This window comes from Acanthopagrus latus, chromosome 4 (genome assembly GCF_904848185.1).
Source record: "Acanthopagrus latus isolate v.2019 chromosome 4, fAcaLat1.1, whole genome shotgun sequence".
Lineage (NCBI taxonomy): Eukaryota > Metazoa > Chordata > Actinopteri > Spariformes > Sparidae > Acanthopagrus > Acanthopagrus latus.
The window spans coordinates 18070021-18083703 of record NC_051042.1 but is presented as its reverse complement, the minus strand read 5'-3'; positions in this window follow the sequence as shown (position 1 = coordinate 18083703).

The following is a 13683-nucleotide window of genomic DNA, read 5'->3' as shown; positions in this document are numbered from 1 at the left end:
CTCTTTTCACATTCAGAGAAATCAATACACTTCCATTTGAGGATTGCAAATGCTCGCCAAGCCTTTGGTGTTGCCGCAATGTGCAACCCTCTGCCCCTCATTGCATCAGATCTACTGCCCTCTAATGTTACAGGTTACACCTAATGTGCAAGCCATCTCTGCTGGGTGCATCAGGTAATCATTTGACAGTGTTCACTTTCTATCATCGACCTCGTGGCAACCATTGACAAAAGCCCAGTTATGCATATGTAAATCACCCAGGTTCTTGTTTAAAAAATGCCATGAATCTACCTTCTCTCTCTCTCTCTCGCTCCCTTTTTTTTTTTGATGGTAACTTCATTCCACTTCAAAAACCATTTGGCCAGTTCAGGGTTAATGGTTAGAAGCTGTAGCGAATGGAGGCAGCATCATATTTCACAAATGACGGAAACTTCTCAAATTGCAGATACATTTGTAATGCATGCATGTAGCAGAGAGTGTCTGAATCCCGACATCATGACACTGCAATTATCCTAAATATCTTTAACCCATTCGCATGTCTATGTGCGTGTGAGAATAAACTGGCATTACAAGCTGTCATTCCAGTCAGTCTGCATGTAATAATAATAATAATAATAATAATAATAATAATAATAATAATAATAATAATAATAATAATAATAATAATAATAATAATAATAATAATAATAATAATAATGTGGTTCTACACAGCTGCATTTACTGGTATTTCAACTTTCTGCTTCACTGACTTGTATTTTCTATATTTAACAAGAACAAACTCAGCAAGATTGTTAATATGTCTAGTAAGACTGCGGGTCAACAACAAAGCAGTCTATCACTACTTTGTGAGACCTGAGTGGCAGGAAAAGGATGGGCAATCCCTTGTTTTTTTGTTACACCCTGTCTTTGGTGATTATGCGTTGTTACCATCAGTATGGAGGTACAGGGTACCACCTTCCCATGATTATTCATACCAGCTGACTAACTAACTAACCAAATGACTGATTGAATGAATACATATGTAAATGAACTAACTAACTAACTAACTAACTAACTAACTAACTAACTAACTAACTAACTAACTAACTACAGTTTCTTTTGTTACTCAGTAGGAGAGTTGACTCAATTTTGATTCTGTGTTATATACATTTGAGTTTGTCTCTGCAATCTCACTGTCTCTCTCTCTCTGAATAACTCTGAGCTTGATGTCTCTCCCACAGAGATAAGAACTGACAAGCTGGCTGTGAAGACTTTTGACAGCGCAGTGAACACGGCCACGTCAAATGAAGACCCTAATCCATCATATAAAGATACATACTGTACATCTTTTATTAACACAGATGTACATGAATAAATCTGAGATTAAAAACTGAGCCTTGCATAAAGAATCACTAGGTAGAAAGGCTGTACACACAGAGAGGAGGGCAGGATTAAGTAGACAATGGAGATGGGTCCAACCAGCATGGCAAGAGGCTGGAATAGGTAGAGCCAGCAGGGTGACTCAGCACCGGGCACTGGGACGTGACCCAGATCCCCACCGCTCTGCATTTCTGATGGAGAAGTGTCAGGCAAAGCAGGTCAGGACCCACCATCACTCCAAACTGTTACTGACATTCAGATTCAACTGAGGAACAGCTTCCCTGGCACTACTTAGCAAGAAAGCCAACTCAGCTGATGCTCAGGGGGAAGCACAAGCACTGTACCGTTTGTGTTTGCATGTGTGTGTGTGTGTGTATGTGTGTGTGTCCATGCATGTGTGCAGCTCTAAATAGGTAACCTCCCGGAAAGGTTCCCAATAAGTTTCTTTCCAAAAAACAACAATGAGTTATCCTTTATAAATTTGCTGTGTGGCTACGAGCTGACTTTCTCCTGACCCTTTGTGCATTGCTTATTGAACACGGTGGCTTAAGAAATGATTAGATTACACACGTGCACATGCAAAAGAAGCAGGCACGCAGCATTATGCACGACACACATACGTCGTCTAAGTTCTCGTTGATGAGAGATTACAGCTTATTAACCCTCTTAACTGTTAATAAGATCTTATTGCGGAAAACTCCACAAACAAGGTTCTGTTACCGAGAGCAGTGGACGCAGCCCGCTGCAGAACATGGAATGTAAAACACTCCTTTGAGATGAGACGTCCTGTGTTTTTCTTCAAAGCGTGCCTGCAAGAGGGGAAGGGGTGAGGAGGGGGAGGCTCGTGGTGAGACAGTGAGGGCAGGCAGAGGTGGACAGAGAACTCGAGTGGGACCGTTGCTTGATGATTTCGTGTCTTGAAAACAACTCACAGAACGACAGAAGTGGCTCTTTTGAAGACGCCTTTGAGAGACCTGCATGTGGTCACGATGAAAGAGCCGGTGGCGTCTGGATTATGAGCATTTTAAAGGAATAGTTCGACACTTATTCACACTCTTGGCCCGAGCTGGATGAGAAATCCAACTGCTTTCATGTCTGTGTGGTGATTATAAAGCTGCATCAAACAGACGATTAGCTTAACTTAGCATAAAGAATGGTAACACTGGGAAACAGCTAGCCTGGCTCTGTCAAAGGGTAACAAGATCTGACTACCAGCACCCATAAAATTGGTAACAACCTCTCATTACACAGGAAATGAAAGCAGCAGGTACAGCAGAAGCAGAGAGCCGGTCTGTTAACTGTGATGATGTTAACAACGTGTGTGTCAAAGTCTGTTTCCCCAATTTGTGTTTCCCCTTATCTTAACCCGACCCCAACCTTACCCCTCACCCCGACCAGTTATCTCTGCAATGTCTAACCATAACCTTAACGCAGCCCTGGACACAACCGGGGTGTGGGAAACACTGCAAACACAATCAGAAGGGTGAATTGACTTTGACACAAGGCACTTTGGCAATAATTTTACAGTTTCTTTGTGTTTATACTTCAAATACATTTCACTGACCTGTGGGTTTGTTTCCAACACGACCGCTTGGGTCTGTTCACATGGTTTCATTTTAGTGTCGTCCTGTGTATCAAGATTTCTACAACTGACCTGGTGAGTACAGTGTTAGGACCAGCAGGAATGATGAAGAAAAAAATGAATAGATGACATTTGGAGAACTTCAATTTTCATTTCTTTGAGAAAAACAGATCAGAAGTTTGATGCCAGTCTCATATTTGCGCTATAAATATGAAACTGCAGCCAGCGGCCTGTTTGTGTAGCTGTGTCTGAAAGTAATGAAACCTACTGAACCAGCTGCTCTACAGCTCGCTGATGAACACAGTTTGTCTTGTTTGTTTAAGCTGTGTTAAAAAAAACAAACAAAAAAACAAACAAAAAAACGCAAGTTGTATTTTTTGCTGGGACTACTTTTGTGGCTCCTGAGGAAGCTACATGTTATCTGGTAAATTGCCACTCAATGGCTGGGTTGCATTGTGGGTAATGTAGGCACCAGGAGGAATAATGTGTGCCATAGAAAAAGCGACATCTCTGGTTCTGCCGCAGCGATTTGTATTATTTATATTTAAAGTGTCTGTTTGTCTAGCAATCCTATAGAAGTGAAACGCAAGACTAGTGGACTGCTTTCAAAATCTGGAGCATACAGAGCAGACTTATTTTAGACTGTTGTTAATAGCATTATTTTGCAAGGGAAAACTTAACTCGTTCTTCTTCCCTACCAGATGGGAAGAAGAACGAGTTAAAAGGAAACAAGATAACTGTTGCATCAGCTGCTCAGAGTCACTTGTCAATATATGTGTGCATGTTTGTGTGTTCTGTCGTGAATTTTCTTTGGCGGAATAAGATGGAATTGCTGCACGTCTTTGTGTGTGTCCGTGTTAGATAACACTCTTACAGCCACAGACTTCTTCCCCAGCACTCTGCCAGGCCTCGTCTCCCAACATGGCAATGCGTCCCTCCACTTGAATCTGATTGCACCACACCCCCCCTGCTGTCTAATGAGGGGATTAGACACTACATATTTGTTACAATCCCCTGTTGAAGTTAGCCCTTCCATCTCCCCCTCTCTCTCCTCCTCTGTCTGCTCCTCCTCCTCCTCCTCCGCCCTCACCCTGTCAGGCGCACTGCTGCGTTTATGGGTCTCTGTGGCTTCATAGAGTATCTCCTGGCCTGCTGACACATGCAAAGCACAAACATTCACGCACGCGCAAATACAACCACTAAACGCCTACGAGCACCCACACATGTGGGCACTTACGCTCGTGTATACACACACGCACGGAGAACCTGGGCTACACACAGCAGAGAGGGTATTTATGCTGAAAGTGTTTTGGATTTAAAAGCCCACAGTGCAGTAAATGTGTGTGTGTGTGTGTGTGTGTGTGTATAAATGTGTGGGGGGGGCTCTTTTTCCCTCTCGCAGGCTGATTGTTCTCTGTTGTGAGTGTGTGTGATTGTGTGGTGAGCAAAGAGTGGTCTGAGGATGATCACCACTGTCCTCCCAGTTTGTCGATAAAGAGTATAAAGCTGAATCAGACCTGCCAGAATAATTACAGGCAGGAATCCGAGGAATGCTGTGATCTGAACTGAGGCTGACACCATGTAGGGCCCCATGCAGCTGATTTACCCTCTTCCAGTGTGTGTGTGTGTGTGTGTGTGTGTGTGTGTGTGTGTGTGTGTGTGTGTGTGTGTGCGTGCGTATGAGAGAGAGTTTTGACCTTCATGTTAAAGGTGCAATTTATTATAAATGACACCTTTTCCACAGTTTACAAGCATAATCCAATACATAACAGAGACTGCTAACTGATCTGAATACTAAAGGGGCAGTTCACCCAAAACAAATCAAAATGCATTTCTTTTCCATTTAAATGTTGTGCTGTCTATCCATCTGAGTTATTTTGATTTAAGGTGCTGGATCTTGGAGTTATTGGCCGCAGGATGGTCTGCCTTCTCTCCAAAATAATGGGACCATACTTGCCAACCTTGAGACCTCAAAAATAGGGAGGATTTTTAGACAAATCAGTGGTCTTGGGATGGTGTGATGTGATTCCTGCAAGATTGAAAACAACAAGATAATAATAAAAAAAAATGCTGTCACAAGCATGAGCCTCTCATCCATGAGTAGTTGCTCGTTTAGAAGTTGGCGAGTATTGTTTGATAGAAAGGAAATAGTTCCTCCATGAAACAGCTCACATCGTGGTCTGTAGATCCTCCTGAGTAACTGAATCATGATTTCTAGAAAGTGACATTGCTGTTGAGTTTTTAAAATGTATATTTGGCTCTTCGAGCTCCACAAGTAGAGCGCCATCTAGTTCCATCATATTCAACATAAGGCATTTGACATCCTGAAAAAAACTTGGTAACATACTAAAACAATCTAGATAAACCACACTAGAGGCAGGAGGAGAAACATTGATGTTTTTGATTATTCAGTGAACTGTCCCTTAAAGCTCATTTTCCAGAGACTGATTCTATATTAGTAGATCTAAAATACTTTCATAATCCACTGTCTCCAAATCCCACAAACTCCTGTTCTGTGTGTGCATGTGTTTTCTGAGGTTTACCATATACAGCCCGGGGTGTGCTGCGCTCTCCTTCATCCAGAACAGAGAGAGGCCATGTCACTTATCTGAGGAATTCACCCTGAACATCTCCTCTTCATAAACACTCCCCTGTGGAGCACATCCCTCTCTCGCACAGTCCCTCTCTTTCACACATGCACGCACGCACCCCTCCCTCTCGATCGGCACGGCGTTTCGCAAACTTTCACAAGATGGTATATAACTCAAACAATATCCATCATGCAAATCCTGCGTGGTCCAGAAACGCCACCTGGAAACTTACACAAACTGCTTACATTGCTGACATACTTCTCCGTCCTCGTGTTTTCAGTGTTGTGGCCTCACCGAACAGGTGGTCCTCATTAAGGCTCGACTCGAAAAAAAAAAAGAAAAAAAGAGCCGAGACAAAGAGCAACACATGCAAGCGTCGCTTATGCCATGATGTGTTTGTGTGTTTCTTGTTGGTGGAGGTTTTTTTTTTTTTCACTCTACTTTCCGTGTCATGAGAGCAAGACATCAGATCTGCAGAAAAATCCTAAACTTCCTCTCTAGCCGTGACACATCTCCCCTTGTCTGGGGATTCACTGGAACTCGCCGACGTTGGTCTGCGGAGGTAAAGAAACGATTTGTCTCTCCCCAGCGAGCGCAGATCTGTATCGGACGAAAAGTATAAAACGCACGCAGACAAGGCGGCACTGAGAAAGGTAGTGCTTTACCTCTTGAATGGAATTCCAGACGCCTTGTTTTTTCCGACTCATCTGAGCGATGAGGAGAATGTCAGAGTATGACAACGGAGATAAGAATGGCACCTGGAGAATGCGAACTAGAGCACGTCTGTGTGCTTTTAAAGATATGAGCAAACGCACTCACACAAAATACTGTTACAGAGATTTCTACGCGACCCTTTTAAAGATAAGAAGATATGAGCATCGGCTGAATGTCTGAAATGTAAATACACATGTATTCTTGTTCAGCTCCCAGCAGGAAGTTGGGAAGACAGCAGATTAATCATTCAAATAGTGTGCATACTCTCTCCGAGTTACGTGGATGTCTGTGTTTGTAGCTGCCTTGTCTGTGTGTGTGGGGGTGTGTGTGTACAGTACAGTGCACTGTGCCTGATGGTGTATTTTGTGCATACACTGGTCGGTGTAATGTGACACCCAGGTCTCGCAGGGTGGGGGTCTGAATCTCTGACCCCATCTGGAGATGCCGACTCCCAGACTCTCTAAAGGCCTCGCTGCTAATGTGACATGAATAGACGGTGGAGGTGCGCAGACGATGAGCCAATTAATCCCCCGCCTCCACCGATGTCGCCCCCAATAGAGGAGAGGGCCGAACAACTTTTGTGATATTCCCTAATCAACGTAATTAGACTTTTTTTTAGCATCAGGCATTTTTGACTTTGCGTAGCAGGAATCTACAAGTAGTCGCACTGTGATGCGTCAAAATATGGCCAGCGTTTGAAGGCCACAGTGTGTCATTTCTGCATTCATCATAACAAAACAAATGAAGTAAGTAAGCCTAGGATTATGGGAGTTGTTGTCTTCGTTGTTAAATAACCACCATTGCTTGATTGCTTGATCGCAAAATACAAAAAAACAAATGGATTTCTCTGGGTTTGGAAACATGTGAGCACACGAGTCAACAAATTACATGACAATGTTTCAGTTGTTTTTAGACATTTCAGTGCAGAAATGGAAGTATTGGAAGTAATGGAAGTGCGAATTTGTTGTTATTGTACTGAAGCAAGGCATCCGCACTTTTCTTTTAACTACATTAACTACATTTCAATGCCAAAATCTGTATTTCCTTTACTCCTTCCATTTTTGAAACAGGCTAGTTACTTTTAGTTTTAATGCACTGAGGAGAACAATGAATTATGTTTATTTTTGCGCCATTGCGCGCCGTCTTCTCAGCATCTCAAGCCTGATTTCAGCCCATCGGTGCATATCACGCACGGCAGATGTAGCGAGATCACACAATGTAACGAGACAGACACAGACAGAGAGGGAGCCTCGCAGGGGGGAGAGAAGCTGCGTTAGTGTCTCGTATCTGCAGAGACCCTGCAGCCCTCAGTCTGGATCTCCTTATTTTCTCGGTTTGTTGCCGTGCTCTGGATGCTTTACCAACACAAAACGTCCTGGGCATGACTCAACAATCAAATGTCTTTTTGGTGCATTTCCAAACAGCTCAGACAAATCCTACCTCTAACAGTCTCTGAAATACATTTAGGGCATTTAGCAGAGGCTTTTGTTCAGAGCAACTTACAGTAATTCATACACTGATGCCAGTGGCTGCTATGCAATGTGCCAATGAGCACGCCCAGTGCAGTTTGGGGTTCAGTGTCTTGCCCAAGGACACTTCGACATGCAGACCAGGGGAATCAAACCAGCGAACTTCTGATAACAAGACGCTGGCTCTACCCCTGATCCACAGGGGCCCCTAATACGGCACAAAGTTCTGTTAACTTTGCACAGAAATGGCCATTAGAAATGTCCCTCAGAGGGATACTTTTTACTTTCATACTTTAATTTCAGAGCCTGCACTTTCTTACTTTCACTTGAGTTCAGAAGTTGAATCAGGACTTCTGCTTCCAACAGCATCTGCTTTAACACAAGCGTCCGTACTTCAGCTTGAGTAAAGAATGTGTTCACCTCTTCCACCTCTGTGCATTATCGTGTCTTTAAGCCTCAGATGACTGAAGAAAAAGTTGACACGCGCTCAAAAGCATTCTTTTGCACTCATGTGCTGTTGTGACTCATTCAAAATACCAGCGCACTCTATCACATTACATCATTGTTATCTCACATGGCCCGCATGTCAGATATGTTGTACAGGCAACCGTCACACAAACACGCACGACTCAACACATTTGGGTTAGTTGTGAGAAAGTGTTGTTGTTAGTGATTCTGGTTTTGTACAGTTATTTAGTGTATGCCCATAAAACCCTCATCACGAACAGACATATTATATCATCCAACAATGAAATTATTGTCTCATGAGTATCGAGATGACTGTTTGTCACAAGGCGTGAGCTGTTTTCTCAGCTCGGCTCCGCTTGACATCAAAAATGTCCATAAAAGTCTTCAGAAAGCCGGAACACATTGTGAAAACGTGGAATTCATTACAGCGTGCTGACTTATGACTTTCTGGTGTCATTACTGACAACAAGACAACAAGTTGATCTGCCTCCACTGTAAACAGCAAGCATGGACACTTCCAGTCTCTCTCTCCCTGCTTGCTGGTGTGTGTGCTGCTCCGTATACTGAATATGACCTGGAGAGAAGTGGATTGGTCTTTGAAAAAATACCTCCCAGGTTTGGCAGAGCTCCTCCTCATACCAGCGGATGGGACACTAACTGTCTTGTTATGTGTCTCTGTGTTACATGAATTCATTAACAAAGCATCTGGAAAGCACATAACCATTCAGGCCTGGCAGCCGGGGCAGCTCCACCCTCACCTCACAGACCCTGCTGGCTGCAAACTGCGCTGCTGTTTCATGAGCAGCATGTATCACGCAGCCTATGGACCACTTGTAGCAAGCTGTGACGCATGCCATTGTTCCTCGATAGCGCATGTACAGTGGGACACATTTGTTATTTCTAAATACTAATTCAGCGCCGGGCTAAACTGTTGCTGGTGCATTGTTCGTGTCCTTCCTTCGCAGGGTCTGTATGTATTGTACATTCCTCAGTCACAGCTCCATCTGTTTGTAGGAAGAATGGAGAGGCCCTCAGCAGACCCCTGAGAGGTTTAAAGTATGCCGGCCTCCTGCAGTCTCCCGGCAAACACACTGAATACTCCACTCTGCTCTGGCAGGCCGGTTTTAATTCAGCCTGGGCCTCACGAGGAGGTGAACCAGTTGGAGCCCGGCCAGGTAAATGGCTCAAACTAGCAGCCATGAGCCATCAGAAGACATCACCCTCAACCTCCTTCTCATGCCTTTGCCTCTCACTGCCTTCGGTCCTCCTCCACCTCCTCCACCTCCTCCTCCTCCTCTTCCTTCTCTCCGATGCCGTTCATAATGTGCTTGTAAAAAGCAACCTTTCATCCAGCGACTCCAACCGCCGTCCTTGCAGATACGACCACCGATCTGCCACCTTTACCGTCTAATTTCCTTCCATTTCCCTAAGATGACTCATCCTCTCTTCCCTCCCCCCCTTTTTCTCTCCCTTTATTGCTCGAAGCTTCCAGCGAGAATCATTGTTGGCAGTGTGGCCCTTCTGCAGGCTGTGCTTGTGATTTACTGATTGATTTTAGCATTAACGACCAGCCCCTCCTCCCAACACACACACACACACACACACACACAAGTGGACACCCACACATGTATTCATTGTCAGGCCTCTCCTGTGGCTTTAAGATAAAGCAGTTACAAGCCGAGCCTGGAAGCTAGAGCCTTGATAATGCTTAGATGCAACAGAGGAGGCACAGTAGCTACAGTTGTGCACATGGAGGAGTGGAGTAGGAGCATTTCCATCTTGTTTCTGTTGGCTGTATTTTCCCTCAAAGCTCACAGCAAAATACATTAATACAGGAAATCTAAACATGAAATGTAAGGATGTCTGGACCTGCTTTTAAGACTAAAATCATTCTTACAATGGGATTTTACATTGGCAAATCAGTAAAGCAGTGGATAATAATCTCGTGTCAAAGTGGCCAGTCCATATTTTAATAATATCAATGAATCAATTGATGAAGTGAAAACAATCTGAAAAAACATTGTTTACGAGGCTGTCTGCTCAGCAGACAGAAACAGTGAGTGACTAGCTGGTGAACATAGTGGAGCATTTAGCAGCTAAATAGCCGGAAATTTCCATCAAGAGTATTGGACTCACGTTCACCTCGTGGCCGGAAAGATGACTCCAGATGTATGATTATGTTTCTCTGTACCTGCTGCATGTGTACAACTGTTTGCTATCAAGATGACCGTGTCAACTCCAAACGTGATGGTATGTCAGCGTTGTGTGTCTTGTTTCTTGTTTCTGCTGCCCCCAAGTGGCCAAAACCATCAGATTTAAAGTAAGACTGCGTGAGCTCCTAAATAATAATAATTAAAAAAAAAAAAACCTTTGCTCATTTTGCAGCCACAGTCTTACTTGGTCTGGTGGGACCAGTAGCTTGTGTCTAGTGTCAGCAAACTTAAGGTACAAAGTTTTGAACAAGGGTTTAAAAAACTAAAGAATGTCTTATATCTTTATCTTTTATTGACAATGGAGTGATGAGGATGAGTTCAGGAATCTCAAGGCCTGGGGAACAAAGCTGCCCCGGCTCTGGTGGTAGAGTATCCTTGGCCTGGGCTCCGTGCAGACATCTCCCTTCACCGATGTCACACACGCTCTGTGGATGGGTACCAGCGGTTTTAATCACCTGCCGTAGAGCCGTCCTGACCTGCGCCAGTTTGTGGTGTTTCCAGTCAGGATGCTTTTTGTCGGGGGCAGAGCCTTTTCTGTGCTTTTTTTAACCAGGGGGCTGATGTGTGATGACGGTGATCCTATGAAACCTATTACTGTTCATCTGCACCACCTCAGCTCCACGGATGTAAACAGGGGTGTGTGTCTTTGCCTCCCCCCCCTTTTTTTTTTCTAAAATCAACTATCAGCTCCTTGGTTTTCCGGACACTGAGCAGAAGATATGAACTCTCATCATTGTTTGCAAGTGGATTTTTAGGGTATATGCTCTGTAGCTGAAATTACTCTCTGCTGTCACTTGTGGGCACAGCGACTGATGTTTACGCAAAAGTTACTTGGTTTAATGCAAAAAAAAAATGTGTCTGGACACGAGATTCTCATTCTCACTCATCTTTCGCGCATCTTCCACGAACTGTTGCTAAAAACACATGCATCATGCCACAATCAAAGAACTTAGAACCAATCAATTTGAAATGAATAAATCAATTTGGAATCACTGAAGGAGGAATAAAGAAAACAAGAGTTCAAGAAGCCAATTCGATCAAAGTGTTTCATTTAAGTAGTTTGGCTGTAAGTGGAAAATACAAACCATGTGCCAACAAACAATGAGCTCACTAAAACATGACACATGAAGAGCCCAGTCTAATCACACAGCATAGGCTCTCTTCTCATCGGGACACTTCATCATGTCATATAAAAGACATCCTTTTGGAAGGGCCTGTAAAAGGAATGTACTTAAGCACAACTATGCCATCAAGAGGTACTTGGTAAATTCCAATGTAGTTCTTTTTAAATCCATTGAGACACAAGCTGCAGTGTCCAGCTGGCTGTACAGCAAGAAAGGAGTGTTTGCTGTGTTTTGGGTGAACAATAACACTGTGTATTGCTGTTAATGCATGTTGTTGCAGCATGTGTGAAATGGGGAACATTATTTTCTTCTCATTATTTTACGTTAGGCGAAGGGTGCTTCCGCTGACACCGCAATATGACAGCATGTTTGAAATGTAAAGATTAAAGGTAAAGATATGTGCTATCTGCTAATTATCCTTTATTTTTATAATGTTAATGTCAAAGGGCCCTCCTGGAGGATTAAAGGGACAAAACGAAAGATTTTGTTGCTTCTTTTTTGTAATTTTAATCATGAAATTACTTATTCATGTGCATCTTAACTGTACATTTGTACGTCTGTACACCAAATCATTATATCTCACAAGTGTCATTCAGACTGGGGACATGTCCCCGTCAGCGCTCAATGGCTGATTTCATCCCCAACCTCTTTTAAAAAGCATAAACATTGGCAGATGCACGAATCGTTAAAGAGCGTGCACCAAGAAAAGTTATGCTGATGTTGTTTGACTAGTGTTTTACATCTGATACAGCATAACAATCTATTTTTCATTCTTTATTTTATAAATTCTGATTATAATAATGTAGCAGTATCTTTCAAAATGATCAAATGGAACCTAATACACGACTCTCTAGGTGTTCTTTACAGCGACCAAGTGGCCCTAATGACTCTGAAACTCAGAGCTCACACATGACATCAGCGACTCTGTGAGGACATTCCCACACAGAGTTTAAATGCCAGCCAACTCCCCTCCAGTGAGTTAGAATTGAAGAAGCCTCTTGGATGAGAGCTGAAGCATCTTCGAGAAACTGACACAACTTCAGTTGCCTACGATTCAGCACTTAGAATTACCATGACCTGGATGACCTTCATTGACAATGATCGACTCGGTTTACGTTATGAATACATCAATAAAAAGAAATGTTACAAAAGAAAAAATAAGGGCTCTGAGCGAAAAAATCTCTCCTTGACCATTTTTGTTTCTATGTTATCTCTTGTCAGTAACCATCCTCACAAGAGTGTGGCCATTAGGTATGAGGGAGACACAGCAGCTACTCTCAGGACTGATAGTATGAAGCAGATACAGTGCAGTAACTGAAGCCGTCCTGGTGTGTTCAAAATGCTCAACACTCACTTTCATATGTTGGGAAGTTGACACAGCCGTCTACTAACTGGAGGGAGGCACACAAGTCGAAATCTGTGACCGTGACCTGGCTCGCTCTGCGGTGTCTTAAAACCTGTGAACTCAAATTGTCAATATAGGAGACAAAGATCTTCCCTCATAGATATACGTTTTATGCAACTAAGGGATAAAATGACCAATAACACACATTGTACAAACAAAGTCAATGTTTAGTTTGCTTTCAAGGAAACCCTACTCCTTATATGTTGTCTTTATTTAAGAGGCTGACACACTGGGAGAACTGGGAGAAGGAAAAAAAAACCCTGCAGGGTTAACACAGTGCAGGGGTTCTAGAGGCAGAGATCTGAGCAATATGACAAGCTTAAATACAGTACTTGACTGAGATGAAGTTTTTTTTTCTTCTTTCAGTCAGAAGTTAGTAGGTTGCATGTCTAACTTAACCAAAGAGCAACACTGTCTGCTTCAGCCTAATAAACCTGGCACCGCTACTACTACATGATAATCTTAAGGAGGCAGTGGGTGGATGGATGGGCACATGATAATCTTTTAGGCACTGGATGAAATCTTCATTTAGGAAATGGGCAGAGTACTTTTTGGCAACCTGCTCTATCCCTCTCAGACAGAGGAGTCGGGGTGTGTGTGTGTGAGAGAGAGAGAGAATGTGAGACAGATCGCTGCATGGGGAGAGATAGGGGGGATGGAGGGAGTCTTACAAGGAAAAGATCTGCTGAGGGCAAATTTCCATTCTGCCAAAGTCTGAAGTAAAAAAATAAAAAAAAAGAAAAAGTTCACCCTGCCCA